Source organism: Stegodyphus dumicola, chromosome 1 (assembly GCF_044657685.1).
Source record: "Stegodyphus dumicola isolate Sdum_Otavi_A_Nest chromosome 1, ASM4465768v1".
In the NCBI taxonomy this organism is placed as follows: domain Eukaryota; kingdom Metazoa; phylum Arthropoda; class Arachnida; order Araneae; family Eresidae; genus Stegodyphus; species Stegodyphus dumicola.
The window spans coordinates 191,964,739-191,980,878 of NC_140768.1; the positions used below are offsets into that span (position 1 = coordinate 191,964,739).

The following is a 16,140-nucleotide window of genomic DNA, read 5'->3' on the forward strand; positions in this document are numbered from 1 at the left end:
TTGCATCCTAAACACGATCCATTTCGCGAGCTTGCTCTCAGACAAGCGAGATTAGTGACAACACCAACAACTTACACAACTTATAGTATTAAATTTTCCTGTGTGTTGAAAATCTTTCACCTTTTGGCTTGCTGGCCGCGATTTCAATTCTTCTCACGAATTATTAATATAAGTACTGCGAACGAACCGAGTGCTTTATCAGTCCTCCCCCACCCGGATAACACAGAGTCGCTACGAACAAAAAACTGTCCCATCTGGTTATTTTATATTGGCTTCTTCTATCGTAATTGAGCGTCCAGCGAAAGATGCAGAAATAATTTACCTTTCCATCCAAGGCTCATCTTATTGTTTGGGAAGAGATTGCAATCGCTCCCTAGACGGGTTAATAACCACAAATTACATCGATTCGAACAATACCGTTCCCAACCCTCAGGAATACCTAATGCCCAAAGTCGCCCCCGCGCACGCGAAGGTCGGCACTGCAGTTTCGCCCGAACGTGTCTCTTCTTGACGTATTTAATGGACCGTGGCACTCGTGGAAAGAAAGTTGAATAGTGAGAAGTTTTCTATACCTGTAACCGTGACCTTCTTTCACGTAAGGGTCGCAACAGGTAATCCTTTTTATTTTCGTTTATGATATAATTAGAGACGAAACGAATCTTCAATACTCTCCAATCCGAATCTTAAAGTTTCTCGAATCATTCATATACAAATAATAAGAACAGAGGAGAACGGGGGACTTACTCAATGCTAAAAGTTTCTAATTAAGGTTCATTTTTTTTCCTCCCCCCAATAGAATTTGATAAAAGAAATAACGTTTTAATTTTTTAAGCTTTTTTTTTTAGAATTAAATCACATGAAGTGTGGGAAGAGGGGTTATTTAAGTTAACTACATAAACACTATACATTAAATTCTAAATGCTAAGCAGGGAAAGAAGGGGGGGGGGAACGCACAGAAATTCTTCAGCTGGTCAAGAAATAAATACGTAAATAAAAAAGATGAGGAATATAAAGCAAAGACCAAGTAAAGATTATAGTTTAATACTTTTAACAAAAGTTCATACTTAAAAATTGCCAATAAAATTGAATCTACTCTTGAATAGAACTGAAACTCAAATCCCAAAGAATTTTCAATTATAAAAGCTATGGCGCTTCTATTTATTATTTCAACACACACATTATAATTGATTAGTGGGCAAGGATTTTTATAGAGTAAAACTTAAAAATTCAGTATATGTTTGAAATCAAAACACAGTATTTAAAATCTATATTTCATTACATTAGGACATACGGGCAAATAGTCTAATCATTCTAGTTGAACCTTTATTACCTAGTTTCAGTCAATCTCCCATTAGTACCAAACCACATTATAATAAAATCTTCTTATTCAAGCTATTATAAGGATAATAGCTTGAATAAGAAGATTTTGACAGATCAAAGGATGCAAAGGATGCAAAGAATGCTGCAAAGAAATTGAAGGATGCAAAGAAATTGAAGGCAATTTCTTTGCATCCTGCGGCGAAAGGATTTCTTGTTTCTGCGGCAGAAAACAAAACAACACAACGGAGAAAACTGTTGCAGCTTTTCTGAAGAACATCGTGTCGCCACCCCTGCCTGGACAGTGGCGCCACCATAGTCACGAGAAACCACGACAAAAACCACCCACTGATGACGTCACCGGTCACGTGGCCTCGGGCGAAAAGAATCACTGCGTTTTCTTCCCCGCAAAAGATTACTGTTCTTTTATATTTTTATTTTATTATTTTTTTTTCCCCTTTCTGCTTCTCCCAAATCCCCTTCTGAACAAGGAAAGAAGCCAAGGAACGAGGGGCCCGCATAGGGGACGATTCGAGGGTCGACAGAAAACGGCGACGGCAAGCATTTTCTTCGTTGCCTACTTGTATAGCTTTCACCTGCGAAGCATCAAAACCTAATTTGCAGTTTGAAAGCTTCAGATTCTAATCTAATACCTTAAAGAAATTACCGCTAAAAAGTATATTATATAAAATATGGCATTGTGAATAAAAAATAAGTCACACAAAACAATTCGCATCTGAGGTAAAAATACAACCTATTGCTGCCAGTTCATTTAATTGAATCTTTGCAAATGAATTCCACTAAAAAAACTTACAGTTTAAATTTCCAGCGCAGAATCTCCGTTTTCCATAACGAAGTTGGTCTAAGACAAATATAGAAATACTCTCTTATATGAAAATTTCAGCAACTGCATTGGAATCTATTGCAGTACTAACTTTTTGATATGTTTTCGTATTTCCAAATTATCTATTAACGTAACACATTGTTTCTTTATCATTTAAAGACAGACGTTATACTCGAAATTTAATGATCTGATTTATTTTGCATATCTACATATTTCAAACTTAATTAAAAATTTTAAAAGAGAAAACTTCATATTAAAGATTACAGTTTTTACCTTTCATTTATATATAAAAAAATTTTAAAATAGAAACTTTAATTCATCATTAAAAAAGTTTTTAAAATGATTTTTGTACCAGTTACGTTGTAAGGATTATATTAATTTTATTTACAGTTAAATTTTGAGTTAAACTTCCTTTCCTATCGATTCTTAATTTCAACTTAACACTTCCGGCCAGAACGTAGTTTTACAATTTTCAGAGTTTTAATCAGTTTTTCGGCTGATTAAAGTCGTAAGAAGATGGAAATAGTCGAAATGGTTTCCCACGAATTTTTGGAATCGGGAATAATGGATTTAATGTTTGGCAATGCTATTTTTATTTCATCGTAAAACTTGGAAATTTTTTATTAACAAACTCCAGGATTTGAAAGCGAGCAGTGGCGACAACTTTCGAAATAGAGCTGATTTTCCTCTCCAGCTTGGGAGACTGTTGCCACTCGGAAAAACGTGGGCGAAAATTATCGTTTTTCCGAGTTTTTAATTAATATCTCTGATTTTAGCTTTAAAAAAAAAAAAAAAAAAAAAAAGATAGCTGTACTAGTGACTGAATTATTAGAGGGAAAACATACAAACTTTCTTCTTTATATATATATATAGATTAATTGCATTTTAATTTATATATTTTGATACATTAAAGAAATAAAGTAAAGAATGAAAGAAGTGCATCTAAATTATTGTTGTTGTTTCTTAATCAACAGCCGACTGATTAAATTTTAAAGATAAATTAAAGATCTTATATTTTCTAAATCGTAACTCTCTGAGAATCTGCTACACGTGAGTGCGCGTGAAAGATCGATAAAAAAATTTCAGCAAGGCAGCACTTGCTTATATTCCTTCCGCTCATTGTTCTCGTGTTTCCGAAGCATGATTTTCAAGGTTATGGATTTTACTTTGCGAAGGTAGAATTAAACTCATAAAAATACTTTATTTACCTAGGGATCTTATCAAATAATTTGAAATTTTAAAGTAGCTCACAATCTTGTTGAGTTTAACTACTAAGTGTTTACAGCCGCCCAACACACAAACACACCTCAAAAATGGCAAACACAAATTTATCATTGCTTTTCACAAGTAAGAAAACGAGTTCTTCAAAACTATCTATCAGCATTCTTCCCTTTCCTGCGTTTTTATTTTTAACAATTATGACTAAATAAAAATGACTCACGCACATGATAAACATCTCCAAAGGAGGAGGACGGAAAAGAGCAGACGATAATGTTTCTCCGGCTTTTTGCGATTTCCACTTCTCGTGGCTTTTCCGCCCCGGCTGATATCCGCCCGACATGTTCGAACTTGCTCAGCTCGGTATCGCAACATGCCCGTCGTCATGGCAACACGACAGAGCACGTCATGTTGTCGTCACAAGCTCAAGTTTCACAAGGAGAATTAATGATGCCTGTCAAAAGCGAATTAGATAATATATGCGAAAAATGCAGAAGTATCAGTTGACATTTAAGCTCGTACATTCGCATTATCATACCTTCTTATTCAATACGGGCAAATAGTATTTCCAATACCGTATCCGTAGATCTGCCATAAAATTGAAGAAATATCCGTACACTAACGTCAGAAACGGAATTTTTCTATAATTTTCATACCGCGCTGAACCATCATTCCCTGGTCTTGAGCAGTGTTGTCAGTTTGCGAAATATAAAATAATTCATCTTACTCGGGTTCTCGGGCGCAGCAAGTTTTCAAAGTGTTGCCATTCGGCAAAATGTAATTTATCTTCAAATTTTTTAACTGCACTATTTAAAAATAATAATCACATTTCATACTCACTGAAATCTAATTATATAAAAGAAAAATAAATGAATATAATTTTTTTTTAATTAGGTAAAAAAGCAACCTTAATTTTACGTAGATTCCGAATAAAATAAGTGTGGTGAAGAGGTTTAGATCTTTAATAAATAATTTGAGTCAGAATCTTTTACCAAATTTAAAATTTTATTTTAGCGTGCTTCTTTTCATTTAACTGAAATATCTTATTAATATACCAACTTGATACAAATTAAAATGCATTTGATTCATAATATATCTAACTGTATTTGCAGCTTTCTTGCCCTTAATAATAATATGTCATTAACGCCAATTGTTAAGCCACATGTTAAACAACAGGTAAATTTAAGAACTTTTATAATGTTTTACATATTTTTAAAACTTTTTTTGTATTTGGTATTTTTAATGGTAATTCCGTCTGAAGTTTACAGATTGCATGTTTCTAGTTTGTTCAGTAAAAAGGAACATAGAATTCATATGAAAATATTGCAGATGGTGAGAAAAAATTACGGTGCGAAGCTTTAATGGGTAATAAAAGAGTTTATTTACCTCTGTCAAGTAAAATTGGATCTCATTACAGATTTGGCATTATTATTATTATTATTATTTTCTATTTAGATTATAATTCCATTAGTTTTATATTTAAAAGATTTTTATACAAATTTCCGTTAACATTTTCGCTAAAATTCTCAAAAAATGCATAGTAACTTCATTTTAAAATTCAACCCAATAAACTGAACATTGAACTATCCAAAGTTTTGATGTTTTCAGGCGCACAAGAAAAGGTTGTTTTCCGAAGCTACATAACGTTCCTTTCATTGTCTTTCAATACAGACAAACAATTTCAGTGTCGGAACAATCGAGAAATTGTTAAGAGTAAATTTCAAACCGCAAAAATTTCGTAAATTTTCTCACCATATTTCACTTCCACCCTCCCTCCCCAAAAGACTAAAATAATTATATAAATAAAATAATTCCAGAAGTAGATAATTATTCTATTCAGAACAGCGAAATCTACAAAGAACATTCACTAAAGGTTATTTGTAGGAAATAACAAATGCATTTTGAAGTGCAGACGCACGTTTTTAAGCGTCCAGTGAAAATGGAAAGCAACGAAAACCGAACCAAACCGCAGAGAAAGGGAACAGGTGCGTCTTACACGGAGACCCCGAAGTTAAATCGAGCACAGAAAACACAACATAGGTAAGGGGTGTTTAGGGTAGGGTGAAGAGTAGGAAGACAGGGTAATTAGCGGCCCGCGCAGTCGTCGTCTCGGCGGAGAAACGGAGATAGCGCGGGGGTTGCGACGAAGAAAGAAGGTTTCGTGCAGTCCTACATAAAAATGCTGCAGATGGATGAGTTTGAAAAAGAAGATTGCGGAGGAAAGAAAATGATTCACGTGTTCAAACTTGAATACGGTGGTAAGGTACTGCCTATATCTCCTTGGCGATCGACTTGCAACGAAATTAATCGACTTAATAATAACAATTATATAAAAACTCCAGCATTAACTTATGAATTTTTGAATGTGAAATAAACAGAAAAAATATTACAATATTAAAACATATATTATTACTTGATTAAAATCGATGAGATAGATGCAAACAAAGGACTACTGTGTCTATGCTACAAGAAAATTCCATTCTTGCCATTTGATAGAAACGCGCGAGTTGGCCCCAAAGTCGACTGACAAGCCTAATAGCGAGAATAACACAACAGCTCTCAAGAGAATCAAATTAGCAACGTGGCCTTCAGCAGGGGGGGGGGATACTCTAATACTACCCTATAAAACCTTCTTTTAAATACTATCTCTTTTTTTACCTCCTTTAAGTATACGCGAGCTAGAAATTTACATTCTGGTAGGAAAATAGGAAACAAGAATGTCACAAAAGAAAATTAACAGAAAACAACTGATTAATGGAACTAAATGAAATCTTATAAGGGTATTAATCGGGCAAAATTCAGTCTTCCGTCAGTAGGGGCGTTAATGAGTTGGTATGGGAAAGTGCAGTGGATGAAAAGGGAAAGCTTTTATCAGCAGGAGTTACTGGTGAAAGAGATGCGGATAGCAGGGAATAAAAAGGCAGAATTTTGACCAAAGTGTGAAAAGGGAAAGGACGAAACGAGAAATTCCCTTTGGGAGTAAGAATCATTGCAGGCACAATAAAAGCTTTTAAATGAGAAAAATGGAAGAAGGATGCACTTGAAGATATTTCAAATGCTGAGAATGTAATATAATTAAGCATCTTATATTAGCATACTGGGAATACTTTTCAAATTTGGAACCAAAATTCATTAATTAGTCAATACTATAAATGGTTCTATTCTTTTGTAATTAGGACTTGAAAAAATTAGCAGTTTCGTATTGGCTAATAGCTGAAGTTCTCCAGAAAAAAAGTGTTATAAAAGTACTCAGTCGTCATGTATTTCAGTTAACAGAACGTATAAATATTGGAATCCAAGACTGAATTGATAAAACGTGTCACTCGGCTTCATTTGAATGTTGCGAATATTTATATAAATGAGAAAGAATGATACACAAAATTTCCTTACTGAATCTAAAACACGCTAAGAAGCATACCAGAAGATATGGAATTTGAAACTTTCTTCACACAGACAAGAAATATTGCTCCTGACGTCATACCGACGTTGAAAGCGCATTCAAAAGTAGATATGCAGCTGTTATGCAAACAATATGATGGCATTTTAAAATGATATCGTGGGAAGTAAAGAAAAAGAAAAAAGTTAAACAAATTGTAAATACCAAAGATTCTTTACCAGGTGTATAATTATAGAAATATCTTTCATAGCTATAGTAACGTTCCAGATGTTCACAGATATCATAAACTTCATGCGTAATAAATTTAGATTGCACATTACACCAATTATACATATTATTATAAAAGCAAAGACTTAAATTTTAAAAAAGTGCATTTATCACTTTTAAATGATTTTGTTTCTTAAGGAATCATTTAATTCGAATTCTAAATTAAAGATCTTAAGTTTTTCCTGTTGGTAACACTCTGAACTGATCCCACGAGATTAAAATATTATGATTATGCAAGATTTAAACTTATGTTTTGAGTGTTTAAGGGCGAAGGCAGTTTGGTAAGAATGCAGCGTAACATTATGTAACAGAACGGTCCAAAAGTTCTGTGTAGATTCTTTACAGATGATTCTAAAACACACACACATATATAAAATGCAATAAATTTCATAAGGAAAAAAAAATAATTAAAAAAAAAAAAAAAAAAAAAGAGAGCTGCAGCATTTTGAAACATTTAGATTACCCTCTAATATCAAAGACAACATTTCGTAATTAAATAAACAAAAATACCCTGAGATGTAAAGGGGGAGAGATTCGACTTTTAGTAACTTGCATTAGGAGAATTATAGAATTATAGTATTAGAATGTTAGAAGCAAATAATCTTTAATTTTGTTTTAAAATTAATAAAGATAAATAAAGCGACTAAAAATGATATGGATCGTATATGTAACATAAAGCGAGTTACAGACTTTTTTTATAGACAAATTAATGCTTTGAATATTAATAGCACATGTTGCCATTCAAAAAAACACAAATATCTTCTCAGAAGCATATATTGTTTTCAAATGGCTCATTGTGTTTCGTACTGATCGCAATGCAAAACTGATTTCATTTAATATTCATTCGAGTATTACTGGTTTATTTTCAGACGAATATGGCAAAGAACGTGAGGGTAATAGGCCGAATGGGAAGGATGCTTTCGTGGATGATTTTCTGAAAGAAGACTTTAGAAAGTACGTATTACATATTACGTATTACACTATGGAATACTCTTGTACGTATTACATTATGGAAAAACGGGGGTGGGGGAGTACATCAAATCCAAGTTTAACGACCAATGTTCAGTAGTTTTAGACATTCGTCTAGTTGTAGACGTTCATAATATTTGTAAAGCCATTAGGATATTTTGGTAGCAGGAGACGTGAAAAATGTGCAATGCCCGCGCCGGGACTCGAACCTCTCGAATACGCGCCGAGTGTGCTGAAGACACACCACGAAGGCATGCTAAGAAGGCGGGAGAAATACCTTATATATTAATAACGATAATACGCATTGAGATGCATAATAAAGGCGTTACAAATAATTTTTATTAATTAGAATAATGAATCTCAAAAACAGAAATTATCAACAGGATTGTATGCATTCTTTTAAATTACAGCAGTTTGAGAGATTATTTAAAAAAAAGAAAAAAAAAAAAATAAAGGTTAAGCACTTTAAGATGTACATTTATTACTTTTAATCTATTTGTTTAGAATTATAGATTTATTATGCGTGAATGACAAAATTAAAGATCTTTAGTTTTACCAAACGGCAATATAATGAGAACTGGTAATTTGCGACTAGAGATCTATATTTATATAAGATAGAGATCTTATATTTCGTGCAATAACCACACAAATCGTGTGGTGATAAATACATGGTACCCTAACGTATATCGTAAAGACATGTAGTGATTAAAAAAAAACTGGGAAAAACTCCGCTGAATACATTTTCAATATCAATGAAGAAATGTCACGTTACCGCTACCGATGATAAAACGTTTTATGTATTCTGCCCAATTATTCTTTGCTCGTAAATTCATCTGAAAACAGTAATTTTTTTGCACCAAATTCATCTTGAAAACTGAATAGACAGCAATACGACATGTGAGTTTCAAATTCCTATGGTTAAAAATGACGAAATGGTATAAAATTATATTTTAGCTCTTCAGTCATACCTAACATATTCCGAACTGGCAACACCTCAAAAATAAAAAGCAACAATTAACATTTACTGACTTTCTCACCATCTCCGACTTTATCACAATGGGCACCGACCTATTTGCCGACGAAGCCTAAAGTGAAGCATTTAACAACAGGTTCGAACCCACGTATTTGCTAAAAAAGGCATTACCAAACCCATGCATTTCACTTGCAAATAATTTCGGAGGCATTCCCGTTTCAATGATACAATCTCCATTCGTCTCTCTCTCCCCCCCTTTTTTTTTGGCACTTCCAAGTTCGAAGGCGTGTTACTATTTTTTGAGTTACAGATAAAAAAATCCTTTGCGTTGCCACTGCTCGTTTAGAAATCGTGTAGTTTCTTAATAAAAAATTCTTTAAAGTTTAAAAAGTATGAAATAGATAAAAAAACAAATTCGAAATTGAGGATTCGGGCTTCCAGGTGGCCATATTCGGCTGGGTGGACTACATTATTCAAAATTCGATGGCTCTAGGTATCGTTGTTTATACACATTGCGAGAAGCATACATACATTTATGCAAAGATTCTTCATTATTTAATTTCTTTAAATATAATACAGAGCGATAATATTTGGTAGCAACAATCTGAAGAGTTATTCGCCGTTTATAGTTGAGTTTTCAACGTAAAATGCCGAAACGAAATTAATAGTCCTTCAGAGCAAATTGCCCTATTGGACTAAAAATCCGTGCAACGGAGAAGCTGAGTAAGATGAATTATTTTATATTTCGAAGACTGGCAACACATCAAAGCAAGAGCCAGGGAATATTATTTTTAAAAATTAATCTAGATAAATACTAAAAATAGAATGCTTAATTCTCTCCAGAAAATTTAAAACTGTGAAACTCACAGCTGCTACCAGCTAATGCCGATTATTCAGATTGAGAAATTCCAAAATTAGATGATATAAATTATTAAAATCGCACAATTATTAAATCGATATAAATTATTATAATCCTGAGAAATTAATTAATCAAGAAATAATAATTAAATCAAAATAGTACCTTTCATGATTTAATTATTAGCTCTTGATTATATCTATATACATATATTAAGATTTAATACTGATTCCAGCAAAATGAAATCTTTAGTATAAAAATAATATAAAACTGATACATTATTCTGGGGGAAGTAATCACACACTGGTTTTTTTTTTAAAAAATAAATAAATAAAATAAATGATAACAATGCAAAAAAAAGTTTAATCTTGCATGTAATTTGAAACGCACTTCAGACTTTTCTCATAAAAATAATAGGCTATCAATTGAATATGTATAGTGTAACAGAACATGTTTGAGCACAAAATAAGGCTCACAGAAATAATCACGAACAAGATGGACTTATACATTTACTATTGCACAAAATAAACGAAAACTTACGTTTTAAAAAATCTTCTTGGTCGTTTCTTTAGCTTACTATTATAGTCTAACATTTAGATTAATCTCTTAGACTAAGATTACCGTTTTTTATCTCCTTATATTTTCCCTAATTTCTTTCCACATTCATTCTGCATTATTACTACTTCAAATGTTATTTTAAAAGAAATAGTACTTTGTTTTTGGACTTCACGTTACATGACATAGCAATTTAAATATATATATATATATACCGCAGGGGGGAGGAGGAAATCCTACGGAAGAAATAAGACATGGATCACCCTCGAAATCGATAGTTTCGTTTAAAATCGGCTGGTGGCCTCCAACCATTTTTCATTTTACGCTGGCTTACTTCTTTTTCTATTATTTTGTTCCACAGAATATATAACTGGACGTTGAGATGTTTTATTTGTTTCAGGTCAACTGCACAGTAGACAATGTCACACATGCAAAACATAGTTATAAAATAGTACAAGTCATTGTCATGGCAACATTCGATATTAATTCAGAGCTCGAAATTCTTTGCTGCAGACTTCAAACCATTAGAATTTTTGTACTGATGACTAACTACGACAGTAATTTAGAAGAAAACTTCACTCATTAATTTTGTCTGCATCATTAATTTCTTCGCCAAAAAACCGATTAGAATTAATTACTCTTTGTTTCTGATTTTTTTGGGGGGTCTTCTCTGTTTTATTAAATTGAAAGTCCTCACAAAAAATGTTAAATTATCAGTTCGTCAGCAAATATTAATCCATTCAAGTTTTCCAAGTTTTCCTGACGTACTTCTGAAAAAGAAAGTGGGAGTTTTTGTAATATTACCCTAACGTAAAAACCCCTATTTTTACCTCGCCATTCGCCCATTATAACAGCAAATCAGGTTACTGCTTTAACCTCTAAATTAACACAATTTGATATGATTTAGTAATGTTCTTCTGCAAATTCAAAGCACTCAGCATTAGGTTACTTTGATATTTATGACCACATTATGATTTATTCCACAAGAAAACTTTCATGGGTCTCTCAGACCTATTTTCATTTCGAATTCTGCGATACTGCGTAGAATAACTTTTCTATAGCATCAAAAATTGTTAATTAAGCATTTTAACAACTATTTTAATATATTTCTCCTTTTCTAATCACAAATTAAGAATTAATTAATCAATTTCTAATTGCATGTTCTTTCTTGAAATAGCCATCATAATAATATATGTCAAAATAATAAAAATTCTATACGAAAACTGTATCGAAGAATTTGCAGATATTTTTTAAACATTGCCTAACGCATTGATGCAAAATCATGTCATAGGCTACTTAACATACAAGACGATGTTTTGCACTTTTAGTAGCGTCGGGAGACTGTTGCGACATTATTCTTCTCATTTTAAAAAGAAGACACTAGTTTAAAAAAGTATTTTTACTTCGGGATAAAATACTTGGCATAAAAAGCCTTGAGAAAAAAAAAAAAAAGCCTTGTTCTGCATTCTTTTTAATTTAATGCATGAATTTTCCCCTCCCGTTATTTTTTGAAATTAAAATTATGTACTCATTTCGTGAAATTATCCGCTCATATCTGATCAAATTGCGATAAAAATAGATTTGGAACAGATTGCAAAACGCTATTCCTATTCCTTGATGCATAAGATCTTTCATTTATTTTCTATGTTATAAAAAACACTTGCTCATCAGCAAAACAAAAAGTTTATCACTTAAAAGTCCATTTTATCAGAATTTCTTAACAACATTTTGCAACAAATGTTTATTATATCATGAGCGTCAGAAATAAGTTGTTAACATTCTAATCTATATCAACTGCAATATTTCTAACTCTACTTCTTACGTACGTGGCCGCCAAATACATCCAAAATAAAATCTAATGATGACGCTAGAATTTTATAGTAACACAGAGTTTATGGTAATAGTGTTACGTATAACATTTATATACATATTATGTTACGTATTTCTTAAATGCACTGACATACTCCTGTTCACATCATACTGCATACACGAAAAATCAGAAACAAATGGCAGTGCTTTCAAAATAAATAATAAAGTTTCGTAAGATGGCAACAGTACATATTGCTTTAATTTGTATTTAAAAAGTTTTAATGGCACATTCCTTTTTTCAGCCTAATTGTTAAGCTGAAGTTTTCAGTGTTGCAATTATTTTTCCTTGGTATTTCTATGGACTTTTCTAATTATATATATGCCTTAAGTAAATATTTTCCTTTGTGTGAAGAAAGGGTATATTGCTATCATAATAGTTGAAGTTGTTCCACGTACTGTGCTGCGCAGAAAGGACAAAAGCTACTTTTAAAATTAGATTTACATTTTATTTATTTATTTAACGCTAAAGCGAATTTTTACGAATTTTATATCGCAGAATTTTTAACTGTCACACTTATCATGCAGATCGAAAAGTAATAATCTAAATAAAGTTTACTCCGAATTCCTATCGTAATTTATCGATTTTTCAAAATTTAATCTGCTTTTTAATTAGTGTGTATGCGCTATTTTTTAATTCTGACATCAGGAAAATATATAACTTAACAATGCCTTGAAATTTCGTCAAAACTAACTTTTTACCTTCTTTTAAAACATGACGTATCAAAATATAAATTTCATGACGCGATTTTCTACATTTTTTTTTTTTTCTTAATTACTGTGTATATAGAGAATTTCACATCGCTTGGATGCAATGATTTTTTTTCAATATCCATACTTTGTTTACAATAAATATCTGGCTTTCCCCCCAAAAAAACGCGATCAGATATTTGGCAGTTGGGGCAGAAGATGCAACTAGAATTTCAAAAACCTACAATAGACTTATAAAAGGTAATAAAAACTTATATTTTTAAAATTAAACTTATCCTGTATAATAACACTTATGTCTTAATGTACCGGGAAATTCAAATAATATAAACACCTAAAATAAATAAAAGATTTCACGTATCATCGATTGGCAACGACATGTTTCAACTCTTTATTTGTAACAGTTAGACTTTTAACTTGAAACAATAACATTTCTTCGAGGCGTTAATAATAACAACTACAACTTGCAAACGAGATAGATTGTATCCCACATATACTTTACAGTCGTGCATTGTAAAATATGGGAATGCGTCAACAATTTGTCATTTTTAATTATATGAAATATCTGCGAGATACATATTACCTAAACTATACAAAACGGAAATCGTTTTCTTTTACTGGGAGAAATATTTACTAACACTGGAACAGAACACTTAGATACGAGTTTCAATTTATTAAGTTCTAACGTTTTGTTCCGCCCTTTTTTGCGACTAAAATGGTTTAAGGAAAAAATATAAAAATGTTTTTAAAAAGATGTATAACTACTTGAAAAAATAAACGTGCAAATAAACAGGAATTGAAATTTTAACTCGAAAAGTATTTCAATTTTAAAGGATTTGACCTTGATTACATTAACTTCTTTTCTGAATATAAAGCATTTTAATTCGCGAATAGATATTTAAAAAAAAAAAAAATGTTGTCTAGTAAATGTTACAGAAGAATTTTATAATTATCACTTGATTTTATTTTCGATGCACACGTGATGCAATTTTAGTCACGAGGCACGATAAACAAGTTTGTTGTTACTGATGAAGGACTTAGCGTGCGCTTGTATTACCATAAGTTTTTCTGATAATGCGGTATATTGTTTAAGAATGTGATGCGCTGCATACGGTGAGTTTCTGATAATGTTCGGCAGAAAATTGCGCTAAGCACATAACATTTTGTGCATATAAACGGCATTTATATGCACAGAAACTAGCAGTTACTGGCGTTAATAGTAAATAGATACTGACGTTGGAAACATATTTAACTGAATTTTTCCAAATGTTTTAACGTTACATTACCTTTAATTATTATTCAAGGGAACTTAGTAAGTGCTGCCATTAAATCAAGCATAACTTTTTAAAAGTATCCTCTATACAACCTTACAAACAGCCGATTTTCAAACGTTCTGCCATTCAATTTATATATGCATGAGGATCTTAAAAGATGAAAGATACTTCTGAAAGATAAAGATAAGTTAAAAATTATCTTTCAGAAGTAACTATTAGAGAAACTAAGCAACTCTCGATTAACAAACAACTTCCGATCTTTGTGAATCAACGCATTTGTTATGGGAAAACCTGCTTGCTACATTTAGCACTGGCGTTCCTTGTCAAGGCTTAATATCTAAAATAAACTAAAACTATTCTACGGGTAAATAAAGCAGCAATATAATTAAAATGTATCATTAAAGAAGCAAATGGCATAAATTAAATGATAAATTCTAAGAATAAACTGTTTAAGGAAACGCTAAAAATCAAATCAAATTAAAACAAACGGACTTTCAGAAAATTAGCAATATTTAAAACCGCCAGTAAAAGAAAAGTATCTTATGAGCATTTCAATCAGTTTAGGATCACAAATAGCATGTTTAGTTTCTTCAAACATTTCGTGAGAAATATCACCGGAGCTCGTCTCATTTAGGACTCTGATGGACTTGACCTGAATTTTAAGCCTGCATGGGCTCTTCTGATAAGCTGAATGAATTCGACGTGATTTCTTTTTTAGTTCAAAAGGGCAATTTGCCCAGAAGGACTAGTGATTTCGTTTTGGCATTTTGCGCTGATTCACTATAAATGTGGGTTTACTTTCCAAATTGTTGCCACCAAATATTAGAGCCCTGTATTATATTTGAAGAAATTAAATAATGAAGAATCTGCATAAATGTATGCACGTTTCTCGCATTGTGATAAAACAACGGTACCTAGAGCCATCAAATTTTGAATAACGTTAGTTTCCATCCGAATATTTGAATCTGGAAGACCAAATTTGGAATTTGTTTTATTATCTATTTCATATTTTGTCAAACTTTATCGAATTTTTGATTAACAAACTCAAGGATTTCAAAGCGAGCAATGGCAACGTTGTACAATTTTTTTTTTTTTTTTTAATTTCCAGGGCGCGAGATTGTTTATCCGAAATTCTAAAGATATGCTCATTTAAAAATTATTTTGCGATATTGCTCTTGAACTGAATTTTATGGTTTAAGTGCGAAGAACATGATATTTAATAAATGAAGGTAAACACCCAAAACGTTAAAAAACGTCCTAAAATCTGAAACCTTTCAGATTTTTTTTTTTTTTTTTTTTACCTGATGCTAATGATTCACAGTGTAACTGAAAAAAAGTGCACTGAAAACTTTTTCAACTTCTCTAACGCTAAAAATCTACGGATACGGACAACAAACACGGATTGCAAATATAAAAGCATACTGTTGCCAATCAACGCTGCGTAACATATTTTATTCATCTTGGATATTAATGTAGCAATAATAATCTAAAAATCATTTTATTCGCATTTTTTGTAGCAAGTGTTATTTCATGGCATCTGTATTTTAAATAAAAGCAGAGGATTGCAAAACTTACATCGTTTGTAAACATCTAAAATAAAATCGAGGAATGAATATATTTCAAATTATAATCACAGAATATTGCTATATTTTAATACTTTGTTATTTTAAAGACAATAACGATTTACTCTGCAGAAAGAAATACATACACGATACTTCTAAACACGAAATTCTTTTCGACTTGTTTGGTAGATTTCTTTGACGCAGAATCGAGTTTTAATGTTGTTCAACAATCAACATTATTTCCCATGAGTCAACGATAGGTATTATTTTGACATAAGAAGAGAAGCAGATTTGTTTGTATGGTTATTATTATTATTTATATTTTTTAATTTCT

At 31.7% G+C, this 16,140-nt stretch overlaps 1 protein-coding gene across 2 annotated transcripts in view; it reads right to left on the reverse strand.

Annotated features, from left to right (window-relative positions):
- Positions 1 to 16,140, reverse strand: part of LOC118198799 (uncharacterized) — a 62,187-nt gene that overhangs the window by 44,679 nt on the left and 1,368 nt on the right. The window lies entirely within an intron of this gene.